At 37.9% G+C, this 21,089-nt stretch overlaps 1 protein-coding gene across 4 annotated transcripts in view; it reads right to left on the bottom strand.

Moving 5' to 3' along the window:
• The window catches only part of ANKS1B (ankyrin repeat and sterile alpha motif domain containing 1B), a 1,160,059-nt gene that overhangs the window by 624,504 nt on the left and 514,466 nt on the right, over positions 1 to 21,089 (bottom strand). The gene's annotated exons all lie outside the window — the stretch shown is intronic.

Genomic DNA, 21,089 nt, shown 5'->3' with positions numbered 1-21,089 from the left:
TTGGGAAAGGCCTTGGTGGAGTCACTCTGCTCTGAACCTGTTCAAGGTGGGCAGCGGGGATAAACTGTAGGCTGCTGGGTACTGCTCACCACCACACACTGTAGGGACCTGATGCTGGAGAAGTTGCTCACACTGTAGGAGTCTGCTAAACAAGCACACCAGAGCCTGGCAGGAGAACACCCTTCCCCCTGTTAGGGTGTCTCCAGTGCCCTTAACTGACAAGAGCTTAACATTGTGCATTGTGCATGCTGGCAAAATGAAAATATTTAAAGGGCTCATCTCTATTTTTGAAGAGCAGACAATGGGGTAAAAATCTGTAGCTGACAGACAATAAATTGATACCTGGTATACCAAGTAGCCTGGTTCTAACAAGAATCTCAAGGGATCATCTGGCTCTATTTCCTGTCTTCCAACAGATTAATGCCTAAGCCATCTAACACAGATGGTTGTTAATTCTGTTTAAACACTGCTTCCCTTTAGAACCTACTTTGCTCTAAAAGCCTAAGTCAAGTTAAATTTATATATGTTCACTAGACAGAATTTTGGAAATACCTAAAGAGTATAACAAAGAAAACTAAAGTAACTCACAATTCCAGAATTTAGAGAAAACTACTAGCATTTTAAGGTGGATATTACTCTAGACTTATTTTTTCCATTCATTTATTCATTCAATTAAAACTTAGTATTAATTATGTCTGGGAGTAGTAATTGTTAGGTTTATAGGGATAAACCAATCGAGCATCCTGTCAGCAGCACAGAATCTAGTGAGGGAAGCAAATGCTAAATGAATATGTATATAAAAATGTGAATTATATAAAAATTTTTTGAATACATAAATATGTATAGTACACATATATATATGTATAACACTTTGTAATAGTAAAATTGGATTAATTTTATCTATGTTGATTTAGCTAAAATTATAAATATTTACCAATGTCACTAAAAGCTCTTTTTAGAAGTCATTTTTATCATGGTTGAATAAAACTATTATTTAAATATAGCTTTATTTCTCCAACTCTTTCCCTATTTTTGAACAACTTTTTAGCACTGTAAACAATGTCCTCGGCATTATAGCCATCCTCACACAGTGGTTAATGGTGTGGATGTAACCACACTCCTGGGTTTAAATCCCACCTCAATCATGGACTGAGTGACCTTGAGAAAAATCACTTGACCTCTCTGTCTTCAGAAATACTTATAATAACACCTACCTAATCAGGCCTCTTGAGAAATTTGTATGCAGGTCAGGAAGCAACAGTTAGAACTGGACATGGAACAACAGACTGGTTCCAAATAGGAAAAGGAGTATGTCAAGGCTGTATATTGTCACCCTGCTTATTTAACTTCTATGCAGAGTACATCATGAGAAACGCTGGGCTGGATGAAGCACAAGCTGGAATCAAGATTGCCAGGAGAAATATTAATCACCTCAGATATGCGGATGACACCACCCTTATGGCAGAAAGTGAAGAGAAACTAAAAAGCCTCTTGATGAAAATGAAAGTGGAGAGTGAAAAAGTTGGCTTAAAGCTCAACATTCAGAAAACTAAGATCATGGCATCCGGTCCCATCACTTCATAGGAAATAGATGGGGAAACAGTGGAAACAGTGTCAGATTTTATTTTTCTGGGCTCCAAGATAGCTGCAGATGGTGACTGCAGCCATAAAATTAAAAGACGCTTACTCCTTGGAAGGAAAGTTATGACCAACCTAGATGGCATATTGAAAAGCAGAAACATTACTTTGTCAACAAAGGTTTGTATAGTCAAGGCTATGGTTTTTCCTGTGGTCATGTATGGATGTGAGAGTTGGACTGTGAAGAAGGCTGACCGCCAAAGAACTGATGCTTTTGAACTGTGGTGTTGGAGAAGACTCTTGAGAGTCCCTTGGACTGCAAGGAGATCCAACCAGTCCATTCTGGAGATCAGCCCTGGGATTTCTTTGGAAGGAATGATGCTAAAGCTGAAACTCCACTACTTTGGCCACCTCATAAGAAGAGTTGACTCATTGGAAAAGACTCTGATGCTGGGAGGGATTGGGGGCAAGAGGAGAAGGGGACGACAGAGGATGAGATGGCTGGATGGCATCACTGACTCGATGAACGTGAGTTTGAGTGAACTCTGGGAGTTGGTGATGGACAGGGAGGCCTGGCATACTGCGATTCATGGGGTCGCAAAGAGTTGGACATGACTGAGCGACTGATCTGATCTGAATCAGGCTTTGGAAGGATACAATAGTTATATATGGAAAGCCCTTAGAACAGTGCCTGGCAACTTAAGCTATTTAAATACTAGCTGTTACATTTATCATTTGTTTACATGTTTGTACATTCTCCTGAGATGCATGTGCCTTATTTTGTTTACCATTATATACCTAAAATCTAATATGGTATCTTATTCATAGTTTGAATTTAATGAATTACATGATAAAAACCTTCCATTTATAAACAAAATCTTTGGTTATGATAGGATGAATTCCTAAAGGTGAAATTGCTAGTGCAAAGATTATTAACATTTTTAAGATTTTGATACTTGTTAAATTAGATTCCAGAAAAGTTTCAATTCACTTTCTGACCACAGTCCAGGAGAATGCATTTCTTAGTCTACTCTTGTCAGCATTAATTAGTAGAATTTGAAATTTTTTATTCTAATTTTTAATATACAGTCATCCCTCAGTATCCATGGGTTTGGTTCCAGGACCCTCTGCAGGGACCAAAATCCATGGATGCTCTGGTGTCCTCTAGAGGGAGAGGGTGGGAAGATTTGGGAGAATGGCATTGAAACATGTAAAATATCATGTATGAAACGAGTCGCCAGTCCAGGTTCGATGCACGATACTGGATGCTTGGGGCTGGTGCACTGGGACGACCCAGAGAGATGGTATGGGGAGGGAGGAGGGAGGAGGGTTTAGGATGGAGAACACATGTATACCTGTGGCGGATTCATTTTGATATTTGGCAAAACTAATACAATTATGTAAAGTTTAAAAATAAAATAAAATTAAAATAAATAAATAAATAAAATGGCCTATATAAAATTTGCACATACCATAGGCACATCCTCCCATTTACTTTTAAAATGCCTCAGCATGCCAGGCTTCCCTGTCTATCACCAACTCTCAGAGCTTGCTCAAACTCATGTCCATCAAGTCAGTGATGCCATCCAACCATCTCATCCTCTGTCATTGCCTTCTCCCCCCACCTTCAATCTTTCCAATGAGTTAGTTCTTCACATCAGGTGGTCAGAAAGTATTGGGGCTTCAGTTCAGTTCAGTTCAGTTCAGTCGCTCAGTCGTGTCTGACTCTTTGTGACCCCATGAATCGCAGCACACCAGGTCTCCCTGTCCATCACCAACTCCCAGAGTTCACTCAAACTGACGTCCATCAAGTCAGTGATGCCATCCAGCCATCTCATCCTCTGTCGTCCCCTTCTCCTCCTGCCCCCAATCCCTCCCAGCATCAGAGTCTTTTCCAATGAGTCAACTCTTCTTATGAGGTGGCCAAAGTAGTGGAGTTTCAGCTTTAGCATCATTCCTTCCAAAGAAATCCCAGGGCTGATCTCCTTCAGAATGGACTGGTTGGATCTCCTTGCAGTCCAAGGGACTCTCAAGAGTCTTCTCCAACACCACAGTTCAAAAGCATCAATTCTTCAGCACTCAGCTTTCAGTACAATGTAAATAATATGTATAGAGTTGCTAGCATGTGGCAAATTCAATTTCTGCTTTTTTCAACTCTCTTGAATTTTTTTCATAGTTTCCACCTGCAATTGGTTGAATCTGTGGGTGTAGGACCCGTAGATACTGAGGGATGACTGTATTATATTATACTGCTGCTTTTATTTGAGCTTCTTTAATTACTAGTGAGGTAGAATGTTTGTCCAATTGAATATATTCTTTTAAAAATAATAAAGAATAAAATAAAGAATTCAGTTGAATAAAATTGAATATACCCAATTTTATACTGGCATAGAGATTATTTTTTCCTTTAATATATTTATTTTATTGTATATTTAACTTTACAATATTGTATTAGTTTTGCCATACATCAACATGAATCTGCCACAGGTATACACGTGTTCCCCATCTTGAGCCCTCCTCCCTCCTACCTCCCCGTACCATCCCTCTGGGTTGTCCCAGTGCACCAGCCCCAAGCATCCAGTATCATGCATCAAACCTGTTTTTCTTACTGATTTTTAAGAATTTTTTTATTATTAAGACAGCAAACATTGGTTTTTTGGGTATGACATTTTCCTCTTAACTTTAGTATACTTATTAATTTTTATGTAGTCTAACACATTGATCATTTTATTTGTGATTAAGTACTAGAAATTTTTCATGTGAAAGTAACAAACATCATCCATACTTTATTTGATGTTGTTTTCAACAGAAGTCTTAGATCAAATGGAATCTATTTTAACCCCCTAAAGAGTGAATATTCTCAATATTATTTGTACAGTAATTCATCCTTCCCAAGGCATGCTGATACTTTATAAAATAATATGTTTTTATATTTAGTAACATCTTTGAATTCTATCTATTAACTTCAATGGATTTCTACATTCTACAAGTTTTAAGTGGTAAGAGTAATTTATTATGTTTTTATACTTAGTAAGCCTTTGAATTCTATTAAGTTCCATAGATTTTGCTGCTGCTGCTGCTAAGTCGCTTCAGTCATGTCGGACTCTGTGAGACCCCATGGACTGCAGCCTACCAGGCTTCTCCATCCATGGAATTCTCCAGGCAAGAACACTGGAGTGGGTTGACATTTCCTTCTCCAATGCATGAAAGTGGAAAGTGAAAGTGAAGTTGCTCAGTCGTGTCTGACTCTTAGCGACCCCATGCACTGCAGCCTACCAGGCTCCTCCATCCATGGGATTTTCCGGGCAACAGTACTGGAGTGGGGTGCTATTGCCTTCTCCCCATAGATTTTAGACTCTGTTAATACCACACGTTTTTAATGTGGTAAGTTTGAGTCATTCTGATACCTTGAAGGGAAAGTTTCTGCCTCCAACCATGCACATGAACATGGGCACACGTCACACTTCCTTCATTCAGGAAATATTGGGTTGGCCAAAAAGTTCTTTTGGGTTTTCCATATGATATTTCTTTGAGTTACTGTGTATGTAGCCAGGAATTGTGTCAGATACCACAAACACAGCAGCTAATCGAATTGACATGGTCCCTCCTCTATGAACTAAAAGGGTATACTGGATGGAACAAGATAAGCAAGCAGAAATTATATTATAGATAGACTGTCATGGGGAAAATACAGGGTGCTATGAGCAGCTACTCAGAGAAGGCAATGGCACCCCACTCCAGTACTCTTGGCCTGGAAAAATCCCATGGACGGAGGAGCCTGGAAGGCTGCAGTCCATGGGAACGTGAAGAGTCGGACATGACTGAGCGACTTCATTTTCACTTTTCCCTTTCGTGCACTGGAGAAGGAAATGGCAACCCACTCCAGTGTTCTTGCCTGGAGAATCCCAGGGACGGGGCAACCTGTTGGGCTGCCGTCTATGGGGTCGCACAGAGTTGGACATGACTGAAGCGACTTAGCAGCAGCAGCATGAGCAGCTACTTGTACAAACTTGGGGAAGAAAGAAAAGTTTGCCAAAGAAAATGAAATGAAAATTAAAATCTAAAAGTTGTGAGGTGTGAAGAAGAATTAGGCAGGTGAGTTGATCTCTATTCTTTTTAAAAGTTTTCTTAAATATATTTCATTTTTTATTCATTCAAGATGTTTTGGTAATCCAGTTTCTTATTTTGTTTTGAGTCTAAGGGTAAAATGTCTCTCTGTTATCCAATTTTATGCATTTCCTCTACAATTCAGGGGCTTGAACTAATTTACTTTTATGCCTGATACTACTACTACTACTAAGTCGCTTCAGTCGTGTCCGACTCTGTGCAACCCCATGGACTACAGCCTACCAGGCTTCTCCGTCCATGGGATTCTCCAGGCAAGAACACTGGAGTGGGCTGCCATTTCCTTCTCCAATGCATGAAAATGGAAAGTGAAAGTGAAGTCACTCAGTCGTGTCTGACTCTTAGCGACCCCATGGACTGCAGCCTACCAGGCTCTTTATGTCCGATATCTACCCTTAATATACATGCTCACTTCCCTTTTCACATGTTTCTTTTCTTAGTATATTTATGTAACTTAGAATGCAACAGACAGACAATCTAGCACTCCTCACTATCCCCCAGGATCTATGACTTGATTCATATGTGACTTTCATAAAATCACAATTACTTTTCAACAGATGGAAAAAATATTTGTGGTGAAGTGTGCCAGGAGTACAAAAACTAAGTTTATCAAAATGACACAATTACTATTTATACAGAAATCCTAAAGTTTATAAAAACATTTTCTTACTATTAAAAGAGATACAAAATAACAGTTTTTAAATAGATGATTTCCTTATATGTAATCAATTTTATATTATCTTGGAAAACTGCTTTCACAAAGGCACTATTCACTTTATGTGATGGAGAATGCACAACATGATGTCCTTAACCACTTTGACCAAATATCGCCCCCCCACCATCAAATTAATTCTTCAAGAATCAGTCAATATCTAATAGATTTTTTGGTTTTTAAATTTTGATTCTTTGATTTTTATGTACAGGCACACCACAGAGATTGAGGACTTGCTTCCAGACCACAGCAATAAAGTAAGTCATACAAATTTTTTGGTTTGCCAGTTTATATAAAATATAAAAGTTATGTTTACACTATACCACAATCTAGCAAGTGTGCAATAGCATTATGTCTAAAAAACATACATACTTTAATTAAAATATACCTTATTGCTAAAAAAAATGCTAACCATCATCTAAGTAGAAGCTTCAGAGATCACTGATCACAGTAATCACACCATAAGAAATATAATAATAACAAAAAAGTTAAAAATATTGTAAGAATTACCAAAATGTGACAGAGACATGAAATGAGCAAATGCTGTTGGAAAAATGGTGCCAAAATATTTGCTCAATGCAAACTTTCAATTTGTAAAAAAAAAAACAAAAACAAAAAAACAAAACAGTATTTGCAAAGCTCAAAGCAAAGTGCAATAAAACAAGGTATGTCTGTATTTATTTCAGGTAATAAATAGTCCCTTCATTATCCACAGTTCCTATTTCCATGGTTTCAGTTACCTGTGATCAACCTCAATCCTACAATATTAAATGGGAAATTCCAGAAACATATAATTCATAAATTTTAAATTGTGTACAGGTCAGAGTAGCATGATGAAATCTTGCGCCATTCTGCTCCATTGTACTTGGGACGTGGATCATTGTCCAACATTCCTCCTATTAGTCACTTAGTAGGCAACTCAGTTATCAGATCCACTGTCTCAGTATTGCTCATGTTCAAGTTTCTCTTACTTAATACTTAATAGTGGCCCCCAAATCCCGGAGTAGTGATGCTGGCAATTTGGAGGTGGTCAAGAGAAGCAGCAAAGTACCTCTTTTAGGGAAAAAGATGATTCCAGACTTAAAAATGAAAGAAAAAAATATTATATGCTGACATTGCTAAGATCTATGGTAAGAACAAATCTTCCAATCAGGAAGTTCTGAAGAAAGGAAAAGAAATCCATGCTACTTTTGCTGTGGCATCTCAAAATGGAAAAATTATGGCCACAGTGTGTAATCAGTACTTAGTTAGATGGAAAAGTCTATATTTATACAAGATGGTTTTAGAGAGACAGACCACATTCATACAATCTTTGCTAGAGTATATTGTTATAATGGTTTTATTATTTATTATTGTTGTTAATCTCTTACTGTGCCTAATTTATAAATTAAACCTCATCATATTTGTATATTAATATGTATAGGAAAAAAATCACAGTAAGTATAGGGTTTGGTACTATCCAAGGCATCCACTGGGGGTCATGGAACAAATCCCCTGTGGAAAGGGGAACTACTGTATATTAGTTAATCTTAGAGTAAACCACATTTAATTATTTTATGTTTAATTTATTATCTTGATAGTCATATAAGTATTAATTGTACTTTATCCTGTCTTATCCTTCTATTCTCTCAGTGATTTTGGTTAAGTGTGAATGTTTCATATTTTTGACTTGTAGGCCTTTGTGTAAAATCCAGTTTACTGTAAGTCAATTAATTCTAGCAGAACTAAAATTGAACTATTACATTTTTCTAGGCTGAGGAGATAGTTATGGTAAACTCTTAATTTTTCAACACTGAATTAGAATTTCTACTCTTTTTCACTTCTCAGAAGAGTACCTAGTCTAGGCTAAATAATTAAGCAGTTAGTGACACAATGCATTATTCGTGAAGAAAGGTAATCTGGGTTTCATATCCATCTTTGCCACTAACATAATCTAATCAGAGGCAACAGTCATCTAACATCTCTAAGTCACAGTATTTTATCTGTCAAATGAAGTAACAGGATTACAGATTCTTCAAGGTCCCTTCATCTCGAAAATGCTAAAATTCTATGACTCTCTTACATATAAAAACATCTAATGATTTGAGTGTGAATTTAGGGGTGAATTTAATATAAGTAGTATAGAAGACCAGGCTTCCTGGTAGCTCAGATGGTAAAGAATCTGCCTGTAATGCAGGAGACCGGAGTACAATCCCTGAGTTAGGAAGGTCCCCTGAAGAGGGAATGGTTACCCGAAGCAGTATTATTTCCTGAAAAATTCCATGGAGGGAGGAGCCTGGTTGGCTACAGTCCATGTGGTCACAAAGAGTTGGACATAACTGAGTGACTAACAACTTTTTGGGGCTTCCCCCTTGGCCAGAATTCCAGAGAATACCAAGGCCACTCACCTAGAGCCAGGCATCCTGGAGTGTGAAGTCAAGTGAGCCTTAGGAAGTATTACCATGAACTACGCTAGTGGAGGTGATGAAATTCCAGCTGAGCTATTTCAAACCATAAAAGATGATTCTGTTAAAGTGCTGCACTTAATATGTCAGCAACTTTGGAAAACTCAGCAATGGCCACAGGACTGGAAAAGGTCAGTTTTCATTTCAATCCCAAAGAAAGAAAATGCCAAAGCATGTTTACACTACTGTACAATTGTGCTCATTTCACACGCTAGCAAAGTAATGCTTAAAATCCTTCAAGCTAGGCTTTAGCAGTATGTGAACCAAAGAGTTGGACTATAAAGAAAGCTGAGTGCTGAAGAATTGATTCTTTTGAACTGTGGTGTTGGAGAAGACTATAGAGAGTCCCTTGGACTGCAAGGAGATCCAACCAGTCCATCCTAAAGGAGATCAGTCCTGGTGTTCATTGGAAGGACTAATGTTGAAGCTTAAACTCCAATACTTTGACCACCTGATGTGAAGAGCTGACTCATTTGAAAAGACCCTGATGCTGGGAAAGATTGAGGGCAGGAGGAGAAGGGGACGACAGAGGATGAGATGGTTGGATGGCATCACCAACTCAATGGACATGGGTTTGGGTGGACTCTGGGAGTTGGTGATAGACAGGGAGGCCTGGCGTGCTGCAGTTCATGGGTTCACAAAGAGTTGGACACGACTGAGCAACTGAACTGAACTGAAAACTTCCAGATGTACAAGATGGATTTAGAAAAGGAAAAGGAACCAGAGATCAAATTGCCAACATATGCTGGATCATAGAAAAAGCAAGGGAATTCCAGAAAAACATCTACTTCTGTTTCATTGACTACACTAAAGCCTTTGACTGTGTGGATCACAACAAACTGTGGAAAATTTGTCAAGGGTTGGAAATACCAGACTACCTTACCTGAGAAACCTATATACAGGTCAAGAAGCTACAGATAGAACTGGACATGGAACAACAGACTGGTTCAAGATTGGGAAAGGAGTATGTCAAGGCTGCATATTGTCCTCCTGATTATCTAAATTATACGCAGAGTACCTCATGCAAAATACTGGGCTGGATGAATCACAAGCTGGAATCAAGACTGCTGGGAGAAATATCAACAACCTCAGATATGCAGATGATACCAAACTTATGGCAGAAATCAAAGAGGAACTAAAGAGCCTCTTGATGAGTGTGAAAGAGGTGAGTGAAAAAGCTGGCCTAAAACTCAATATTCAAAAAACTGGTTCCATCAATTCATGGCAAATAGAAGGGGAAACAATGGAAACAGTGAGAGACTTTATTTTCTTAGGCTCTAAAATCACTGCAGATGGTGACTGCAGCCATGAAATTAAAAGACGCTTGCTCCTTGGAAGAAAAGCTATGACCAACCTAGATAGCATATTAAAAAGCATAGACCTTTGCTGACAAAGGTCTGTCTAGTCAAAGCTATAGTTTTTCCAGTAGCATGTACAGATATGACAGTTGGACTATAAAGAAGGCTGAGTGCTAAAGAATTGATTCTTATTCTAAATTGCGGTGCTGGAGAAGACTCTAGAGAGTCCCTTGCACAGCAAGATGAAACCAGTCAGTCCTCAAGGAAATCAACCATGAATATTCATTGGAAGGACTGATGCTGAAGCTGAAGCTGAAACTCCCAAAACTCTAGCCACCTAATGGGAAGAACGAACTCATTGGAAAACACCCTGATGCTGGGAAAGCTTGAGGGTAGGAGGAGAAAGAGGCAACAGAGGATGAGATTGTTGGATGGCATCACTGACTCAATGGACATGAGTTTGAGCAAACTCCTGGAGATAGTGAAGGACAGGGAAGCCTGGTGTGCTATAGTCCATGGGGTAGCAAAGAGTCAGACACAACTTAGTGATTGAATATGATAGGGTAAGAAGTCCGCCTACAATGCAGGAGACATAGGAGATGCGAGTTCAATCCCTGGGTCAGGAAGAGACTCTGGAGGAAGAAATGGCAACCCACTCCATTATTCTCACCTGCAAAGTCCCATGAACAGAGATGGCTGGTGGGCTACTGTCCACAGGTTTGCAGAGTCAGGCAGGACTAAGCACATAGTGCATATATATATATAAAATATATATATATAATATACATTTATAAAAGATTGCATTATCTGTTCACAGTTATTCACGTCTTCCTTCAGCATAGCTTCCCCGTGGACTGTCTTTGCCCTATTGACTTTGGGCTCGGCCATGTGACATGCTTTGACCTATAGAATGTGGTGGAAAGAGCACTGTGGTGACCCAAACAAAGGCTTCAAGAGGCACTGTGTGCTTCTCCTCACTCTCTTAAGATTACGCTCTCAGCTATAAGTAAGCATGCCCCCAATAGTGGTACTTCTTAAGTCTGGGTCCCTGAGTGCAAAGACACATAGAGTAGTGCAACGGAACCAAACCCAGCTGAATCCCACCTGCATCCTGTCCAGTTCAGCCAACTTGCAAACCTGTGAGCAAGAAATGTTTTCATTGGTGTAAGCCATTACAGTTTTGTGGCTTGTTGTCACAGCAAAAGCTGACTAATCAAGTACTCAGTGTACTTTTTTATTAAACTCATAAAAAGAAACTATTTTTGAAAGTTTAGTTCCAAATGCTTTATTAAGCAACTCCTTATTATCAGGGCTTTTGTTCCCTCCTTGATGCCTGGTATTGTACTGTATCAGCCAAAGTAAGACTTAGGAAAGAAAGGTATGTTTGTAGGAAAGTGAACAGATATATCTGAAGCTATTTCTCAGAATTATGTGTTTAAAAATGTAAGTGTTAATGGTACAAACAGATGGAAATTGTGGGGTCAGTCATCTGGCACTATTGTCATGATATGGTCAACATTCTTTGGCTGATGAGTTAGCTTTAGTGTGACTCAGTGAATTCCATCTATCTGAATGGTCAAATTTGAATACCTATATAGTGTTTTCTAATTAACTGGCTGAAATTTATTATTAAAAATCTCTAAAATTACATAATCATTGGAATGATTGGTGATTTGTTTATACTTTATAACAGCATTGGGAGTAGGAGAGACGCTGGGCATCTGACTATATTTAATTTCAAAAGAAAAATTACTTTTAAGTTATGAGTTCTATATTTTACCTTTGTCTTTCCTTTATATTTGCTTATCTAGTCAAGAAGATGACTAAGTACCTATATCTATACAAGACATCATCTATGTAATTCCTAATGCCAGGAAAGAAAGGAAGCAAAACATATATTATGTAGGGAAGTTAATACTCAGGTATTTTCTGAGAATATTATAAATATAGCATAATTATGAAGAAAATCTGAAGAATCAACAACACTATAGACATATTCTAAAGCATCACAAGGATACTAATTGAACTGTTCAGTGAAATGAAATGGCATATTGCTAAAACTGATTGGCACATTCAAAAGTTGAGGGCATTTCATGGCAGCTATAGCCTTAGAGATTTTATCTATGCCCAGAAATGACTTGACACAATTGTTATAGATTGTGTCAAGCTATAATCCAATTATAGCTGCCAACATTAGTTGAACTTTAATTACCTGGAGTCTTTCTGTTAAACATGTTAGATATATTTCCTCATCTAATCTGCACACACAAGCCCTATGAGGTAGGAATTTCCTTTACAGTAAAGCAACTGAACAGAGAAGGCAATGGCACCCCACTCCAGTATTCTTGCCTGGAAAATTCCTTGGACGGAGGAGCCTGGTAGGCTGCAGTCCATGGGGTCGCCAAGAGTCAGACATGACTGAGTGACTTCACTTTCACTTTTCACTTTCCTGCATTGGAGAAGGAAATGGCAACCCACTCCAGTGTTCTTGCCTGGAGAATCCCAGGGACGGGGGAGCCTGGTGGGCTGCCGTCTCTGGGGTCGCACAGAGTTGGACATGACTGAAGCGACTCAGCAGCAGCAGCAGCAAAGCAACTGAGGCTGAAAGTAACAAAATATTTTGCCCAAGGTAGATGTCTAAAGTAAAAAAAATGTATCCATGACTCATAATTCACTCCATGTTAAACCTAATTAACAGAAGAAATGAAAAAATCCTTTAGGCTCATAAGTTTAATATCTATAGAGACTGGTACTAAGCATCATATTCAAAGTTTCATAGTTAGAAGCAGAAATTAAACAATAAACTGAGGTTTTTGTTTTTTTTTAACCATGGTCTTCTAATGTATTACATCACATATTTATGAAACTATCTCCTATGATGTTTTTGGAATTTTATTTCCAAATACATATTTTGTCTACCAAGCTTCAGTATAATTTTTATAGTCACATACTTTAATATAATCAATCAATTTATCTACTAATTTCTATGTTTTGTTTCCCCTGAAGAGTTCAATAACCTCTAAAAAATACATTTTATCGCAGTGGGGCCCCAGGATATGAAAATAATGAACTCCTAAGGAATCTTGTTATTTTATTCATATTTGATTACTAAATTAAGAGAATTGTAAGATACATACCCGATGTAGGTTAGTCTTAGACTAAATAATCATCCATTTCACTAGCATCAAATTGTAAATCTCAGCGATGTCTGAGAATTTTTAGAACCTAGAAGATTGTTACAAATCTGCCTAAGAAAGTAAGTATTTTACAAAAATTAAGTGGATCTTTCCTCACCTCATTACAGCCGTTGCAGATAAAGGACACATTCCTTGACCTAGCTTATAAATAAATCTTTAGCAGACTTTCCAATTATCACTTTTAGTAAGAAGATAACTATGACAGGGTATGAAGGGTGACTGCAAAGGAAAGATAGAAACTGGGTAGGAAAGGAAGGATGGAATTATCTCCCTTGGCAACAAATATTTCGATAAAATGTTTTTAGTGTAACCTTTAACTGACTTATTCATTATTTTACAGTGACAAATTAAATCATAGATGAAATACTAATTTACAAATGACATGAAGTCAAGAAGAATAAATAACAGACTGTATAACAGATAGAAGTTCTCAAGAAGAAGAAATTTAACACAGTAAAATGTAGAAGAAATAGACAACATTTTGCACTGAGAATTTCTTTAAAGAAAGGTTATTCCAGCAAAGGCAAATTTACCAAAAAGCGCATGGTGCTTAAGCTTTTAGGACCCTTGATCTACATCAAAACTTTCCAAACAGCTATACCTAATTATTGATATAGCATTCTTCTTAAAGGGGGCCTCCAAATTTATATAAGCTCCAGGACCCATAAAATCTGAATTTACTTTGAATTTATCTCATGAGATAATATAAGCTGCCTAATGGAATCCCTCCAAAATTATTTAGCAAGCCTTTCAGATCAAACCAAGTACAGCAAATAAAATCACCATAACTCAGCCCACAGCATAATTTGGACACCAGAATAGATTTACATATAAGTGGGAAAAATAATAATCTGAAACCGAAAAAACTGACTCCTCAGCCCTCAGCCTAGTGAGGAGAAAAGGAAAATTGCACACTGAAGAGAACAGTGAAGTAGGTTTCCCAAAGTGGTAACATACAAGGTACCAATAAGCATTCCTCCGAAAGAAGAAGGTCTAACCAGGACCATCCTGGGTATGAGATACTGGGCAAATAGTTTATTTTGTGGGACTGTTGTCTATAAAGATTTTGATTTAAGTGTATCACACAATTCACACACCTAGTGAAATACAGTGATTTATCAATGAAGATTTAGAACAATGGGTAGAGAAAAGGCACTTACATATTTTTTATTGTACAACTTGCTCTCATTGCCTCTTCCTGTTCAGATCCAGGAACTATATCTTCATGTTCTTTATTGTCATACATGCCATTCTGAGCAAATTTTATACTACCACTGTAAAGAATCTCCCTGTAATGCAAGAGATTCCAGTTTTATTCCTGGGTCGGGAAGATCTCATGGAGAAGGGATAGGCTACCCACTCCAACATTCTTGGGCTTCCCTAGTAGCTCAGACAGTAAAGAATTCACCTGCAATGCAGGAGACCTGGGTTTGATATCTGGATTGGGAAGATCTCCTGGAGGAGGGCATGACAACTCACTCCAGGATTCTTGCCTGGAGAATCCTCATGGACAGAGAAGCCTGGAGGCCTACGTCCATGGGGTCACAAAGAGTCGTACATGACTGAGTGACTAAGCACAGCACAGACTTGACCCTGGGGAGCACAGTACCACTGCATCAGCTGAACAAAATGAATCAGAAGGGCCCACTGACAATGGTAAGCAAGAGTCTTGAGTGGTCTCAGAAGAGAGCAGCATAGTCAGCTGTGGAGGATTACCTGACATGTGGCATAGACCTTGCTGAGGAGTGGGGTGAGCATTCTGGGTGCCAGTGGCTGGGAGTGCACAGCATTAAGATGCCTCTTGCAGTCCCTGCAGGCCCTAAGTGCTAGAGACTGCAGTCATCACAAAGGTCAAGCATGAGTCAGTGAGAAATGATTATGCACAGGTCCACAGCTCAAGCTCAAGGGTCAATGACTGATGGTTGATAGCCCACATCCCTGAGGTCCTCCTGTGTCTGACACAAGTGAGAATTACCCAAATCAGCATGTTAGGAGCCAGTTTCATGCAATCCCAAAAGAAACACTGTGGTAGCCAGCAGGAATGATCCACTCACCAGGCTACCCAGTTAGAACTGGGACAGGCCAGAAGGCCCTGGGGTAACCCAGAAGTATAACTGCCAGAGCACGTGGGGGGCATTGGATGATTCTGTGTGCAGAGAGTTACTGGGGGCCTCAGAGGCAAGCAGTGGGGACAATGGGCCATGCAGATTCTGGTCTGGATTCAGGGAACCAGGCCCAGACAGGATTGTCAGGCACTGTCAGACAAGAGAAGGACCTTAGAAAAAAATTTGAAGCAGGTACCTTAAATCTTGGGGCCCCTTAAGGCACAGAGTCTGAGGCGAGAGACACACTTGCCTAGGTCTAAGGGTTGAACTTGATCCAATTCAAAGTGAGAAAACATTCAGAACAGACTAAGATCTGGTGAAGCAGAATGCTAAATACTGGAGATCTGGAAGAAAGGACTTAGTGGGTAAGACTGGAGGTGGTGGTCTCTATCAGATACCTCTCCTGTCAGAGAGGGTGGCACTCTAGGTAGTTTAGGTGTTCACTGGAGGTTTGGATACAAAGGGGGAAAGAGAAATTATTTAAAATCAGTCATATCAAAGCAAAAAACGTATTAAAAAGGAACAAAAGGCCACAACAAAAATCGAAAAAAAACAAACCCCAAACAATTTAAAAAGTTCTTTGCATATCAACAGAGTGGCCCCTGAAAAATACAGCCAGTATTGCTGGACCAGGACCCATCTGCCCTCAGATTCCACCCTTGTTCTTCTGCTCCTCTTTGTATCTCATGGCTGACTTCTGTAGGCTGTGTTTCCCCAGGATTCTAAATCAGCTGGTTTCAGCGTGGGCTTGTACAGCCAATGAGAAGCTCTTGTGTGTGACTGGAAAGTGTTAAGTAGGGAGAAGACATGGGTATTTTTCTCTTTTTCTGCCTTGGAAAGCATCTCATTGGTGACTGCTTCTTTTCCATGTTTCATGATATTTATGGTTTTGCTGGCCCTTGAGCTCCAATAACATCACCATCTCCTTTTGTTCTTTGACAAGGGCTTCCTGTTTTTGCTAGTCTCTAAGTCACCTCACTGCCCCCATTTTGCCTCTCTAATAGCCCATCATCCGTATAACTAATCCTCCACTTCATATTCCCTCTGTTGTAAAGCCTCTATAAATAAAATAGTGTGGTATTGGTTCATGAATAGATAGGACAATGAAACAAATAGAAAAACCATAAATAGACTCAGATATATATGGAAACTGAGAATATGATAAAGTTGGCATTTCAAACCACTTGGGAAAAAGATGACCTTTAGCATAGATAATATTGGTTCAGCTTGAGAGGCATTTAGGTAAAGCAAAAAAATGAATCTTAGCTCACACTTACCTCAAGATTAATTCCAAGATCAATTTTATATAAATGTAAAATACAAAACTACATAAGTTCTAGAAAAAAATTAGTGAATTATACTTTAATCTGAGAGCTGGAGAGCCTTTCTAACTATGATTTTAAATCAGAAGAATGCGAGTAAGTAGTGAGAAATGGAGGCCTTCCCTAGTGGCTCAGTGGTAAAGAATCCACCTGCCAATGCAGGAGACATGGGTTTGATCCCTGGTTCAGGAAGAGCCCCTGGAGAAGAAAATGGCAACTCACTCTATTATTCTTGCCTGGGAAATCCCATGGACAGAGGAGCCTGCCAGGCTGCAGTCCATGGGGTCACAAAGAATCGGACACAATTTAGCAACAACAAAAACAGTGAGAAATGGAACTACTTAAAAAAGAAAAGAAAATGACATAAGCAAAATCAAAGGACAAATCAGGAGAAAATGGTTACAACCTAAATCACAAAGGTCTTATTCAATGTTTCTCTACCTCAGCATCTTTGACATTTGGGGCTAGATAATTCTTTACTGTGGGGCCTGCTCCATGCATTGTAGAATATTTAGCAGCATCTTTGGCCTTTCCAGCTAGATGCCAGTAGAAACCCTTTCTAGGTATGACATTCAAAAATTCTTCTAGACATTGCCAATTGTCTTAGGGAAGGAAGCCAGGCAAGAGGCAAAATCATTCCCAACTGAGAACCACTACTCTGTTCTAATAAAAAGGATCCTAAAACAGTGAAAGAAAGATCTTGAAACAGTGAAGTTCAAATCCCCAATAGAACGTGGGGTGAAAGACATGGACAGTTGATATAAAGACAAACAAATGCTACTGAACACATGGAAAGATCCTTAACCTCACCAATAATAAGAAAAATGCATATTAAAACTATACTGAGATATTTCTGAATTATCAAATTGGCACATATCCACATTTGAAACAACTTGGTGAGGCAGACATTACTAATAGGAGCAAAATGGAAAAACCCTTCTGAATGGGAATTTGACAATAACTTTAAGAAATTAACCTCACATTTTCCTTTGACCTAAGAACCTCACTTCCAGAGACCTTCCAAAAGAGACATAACTTCACAAGTACAACACAACATATGCACAAGGTTATTTAAGGGTTTTTTTTGTTGTTGTTGTTTTTTTGAATCAGCAGAAGGTTAAAAGTAATTCAGATGTCCACCAACAGGGATGGTGGAATAAACTATGACACCTACACCCAATAAAGACTTCTGCAGGCCTTGAAGGAAATGAAGACTACCTCTATGTGTTGATTTGAAATAATGTTCAGGATGTATCGGGCTTCCCAGGCGGTGTTAGTGGTAAAGAAATTGCCTGCAGATGCAGGAGACTTAAAAGAGATGTGATTTGAACAGGATGTATTAAGTGGAAAAAGCAAGATGCAGAACAGTGTGTGTGTGCATTGCAAAAAGAAAACTCTTAAAAATGGTAAAATAGCAGATGAATGGGAAGAGTGAAGTAGGAGGTAGATGGAAGCAAAAATATTCTGAATATATCTTTCTTTTTTATGTAATTTTGACTTTTGAACTATGCAAATATCTAACATATTAAAGGATTTTAAAAATAGGAACAGTTAACCTTAACATTGAAAAGAAACCGAAAGAAACCAAACTCTACTTTAAGTTAGTAATACAACTCAAAGAGAAAATAATTTCAAGTGACTTTTGATACAAGTATTCTTATTATATTTTAAACACTATCTTAGAATATATCCCAAGAATGAAAGCATTTCAAATAAACCTTAAATTTCTGTCAATAGTTTTATTGTTACATAATTGGTATTAAAATTTAGAACCTATTTTATATGATAGGATAAATCAGTAAATATCTTAGAAACCAAAATTTTCATTATAAAAGAGATACAAATATAAAAAAAATTTTAATTAGAAACACCCATACCCACTATCATTGATTGAAAACACTAAATATATAAAAATTCAAAATTCCACAGTAGTTCTTTGAGAAAGAAAAAAATGAGAGGGGTACTTATTTGCCATTACTAGAGGTAATTAATATTACCATTAATTAATAATTAATATTAATTACCAATTTTTACTTTATTATAAACTTTTTACTTTAAAAGTTGATAGTTAAAAATAATTAAGAATTTCTTTGCCTTTGGGGGAGAAGCTGTTGCCCATACCCACTTTATTATAGAAAGCTCTTTATAGAAGATTAACAACCAATAAATGTACAAGAAATAATATTATAAAAGAATCACAATTTTGCAACCCCAATGAAATGATTACTCCCTTAAAGGATTATCAAAGAATGATAAACTCTTATGTGAAAGGCCATTGGGAAATTTATGATGTTATTCCCCATGTTCACTCACACCACAATTCACTCACTAACTGCAAAGGGAAAAAATAAGCTTTAACAGTGGCAAGATCTGGTGGTGACCCCCCAAAAGAGGTTGAATTTCTGTGACCAACAGAGGGGAAATCCAATATTGTATGCCTTCTGATGTGATGTGTTATAAGGTGCTCAGAATCACCTATAAAACATTCCTGTAAAAAATACATAACCTGAATATAACCAAGAGTTCAGATCTAACTTCCAGGTTATAAGGAATACTGAGTGTAAAGCAACAAGTTAAAAACCCAATAAGAAAGAAATCAGACACAATACAGAATGTGGGCTATTTTATTTAATCTCATAAAGCAGTCAATATCATGGGGAAGAAAGTGATGTTGGAAGACTTCTCTAGGCCAAAAGAAATTAAAGTCATATAACAATCAAATGAAATATATAAATTTTGATTAAACCCTGGCTCAAAAAAAGCAGCTGCATGGGCATTTTGGGGGAAAATGGGTAAATTAGATAGATTGATAGGTTAGATAAATGGATTAAATATCAATAAGATATTATCATTAATTCTCCTAGGTGTGAAATAATGTTGTGCTTCTGTAGCAGAATGTCCTTTTTCTATATGTATAGTGAAATATTTAGGAGTAACATACCTAAAATTCATTTGCAAATGATTCAGCAAAATAGGTAGGAAGATGAATGGATGATAGATAGCTGACAAATAAAGCAAATATGGCAAATGGCAAACTGTTGATTATAGGTTGTTGGGTAGTGGGCACCTGTTCAATTGCATATTTTTTCTACTTTTCTGTTTGAAACTTTTTGTAATAAAAATGTAGTTAAGATACAGTGTGAATATAGGATAGGATATGGCTGAACACAAAGAACATGTGTGTGTAGGGATTAATCTGTCCTTAGACTACAGAAGCACAAAAAACTACTTAGTCTGAGGCAGCTGAGACAGAGATGTGAGGGTGGCATTGGATTTACCTTCTAGAGCCAAAAAGGCTCTGGGGAGCTGTTTCAGATTTTGGTGCTGACAATGCAGCCAAGTAGACTGAGATCTATGGATCTAGAGCATTTGGTCATGACTTAAGAGAAATAGGTAGTGCAAGTGATAATGTTGGCAGGGGAGAGTCTACCTCAGCTATTTCTGTTATGGTTTATGGTACATGTGATGGGGACAACCAGGAAATCAGAGGGGGAGCAATTGTCACTGAGGAGTACATTCACAAGAAGGATTTAGGCTGAGAGTCAAGTAAAGGATATAAAAAAAAAAAAAAAAAACTAGACAGAAACCTAGGAAGGCCAATAGATCCAAATGAGTCCTGAGAATCTCTTTAAAAGACAAGCAGCAGATAGTCAACAAATTCTTTTAAAATTACCTAGTTACAGATCACTTTCTCAGTTCCAGAAAGTTTTTGCCCTCTGAGAGGAACTTCATGGTTTGTTAATAAGTATCTGGCCCCATCACACACTAGTTTCAGGGTGAAAAGGAAATATTACTTTAATTGACTAGTTGAAAATTTCACAGATCTGGAATTTAATTACCTGTTAAAACTATCGGTAAGATATCACAGACTCATAAAATTTTAGTGCCTTTTAAAAATAACTGTAATCTATCAGTATCTTGGAGGGGATATACATTGAAATAACTTAAGTATTGGAATATAACTAAGTCTAAGGTTGAAGAAGAGACTTAAAAGTACTTAGATGCACGCTACTGAAGTTAAAGTGAAAAAGAAGATTCTAAGTGATAAGGACTAACTGTGCATCAAAATCCTCTATCATCTCCACACTTTGGAATTCCTGTTTTGGATTCCAGGGAAAACCAGAAGGTGGATGAAGTTATTCTTTGTGAAAGTACAGCTCGTTTTCAGAGTCAGTTCACTCTGTTTGGCATTTAGAGCCTTTATATTCTAATCTACTTCTTAGTTATATGGGACTTTGGCTTGTTTTCCAGCTTTTAATTCTATTTGTCCTTCTCTAGGCAACATATGTGCTCAAGGTAACATTTTGT

Source organism: Bubalus bubalis, chromosome 4 (genome assembly GCF_019923935.1).
Source record: "Bubalus bubalis isolate 160015118507 breed Murrah chromosome 4, NDDB_SH_1, whole genome shotgun sequence".
NCBI classification, from domain to species: Eukaryota; Metazoa; Chordata; class Mammalia; order Artiodactyla; family Bovidae; genus Bubalus; species Bubalus bubalis.
Note: the sequence above shows the minus strand (reverse complement) of the source record. Positions and strands in the feature narration are given on the sequence as shown.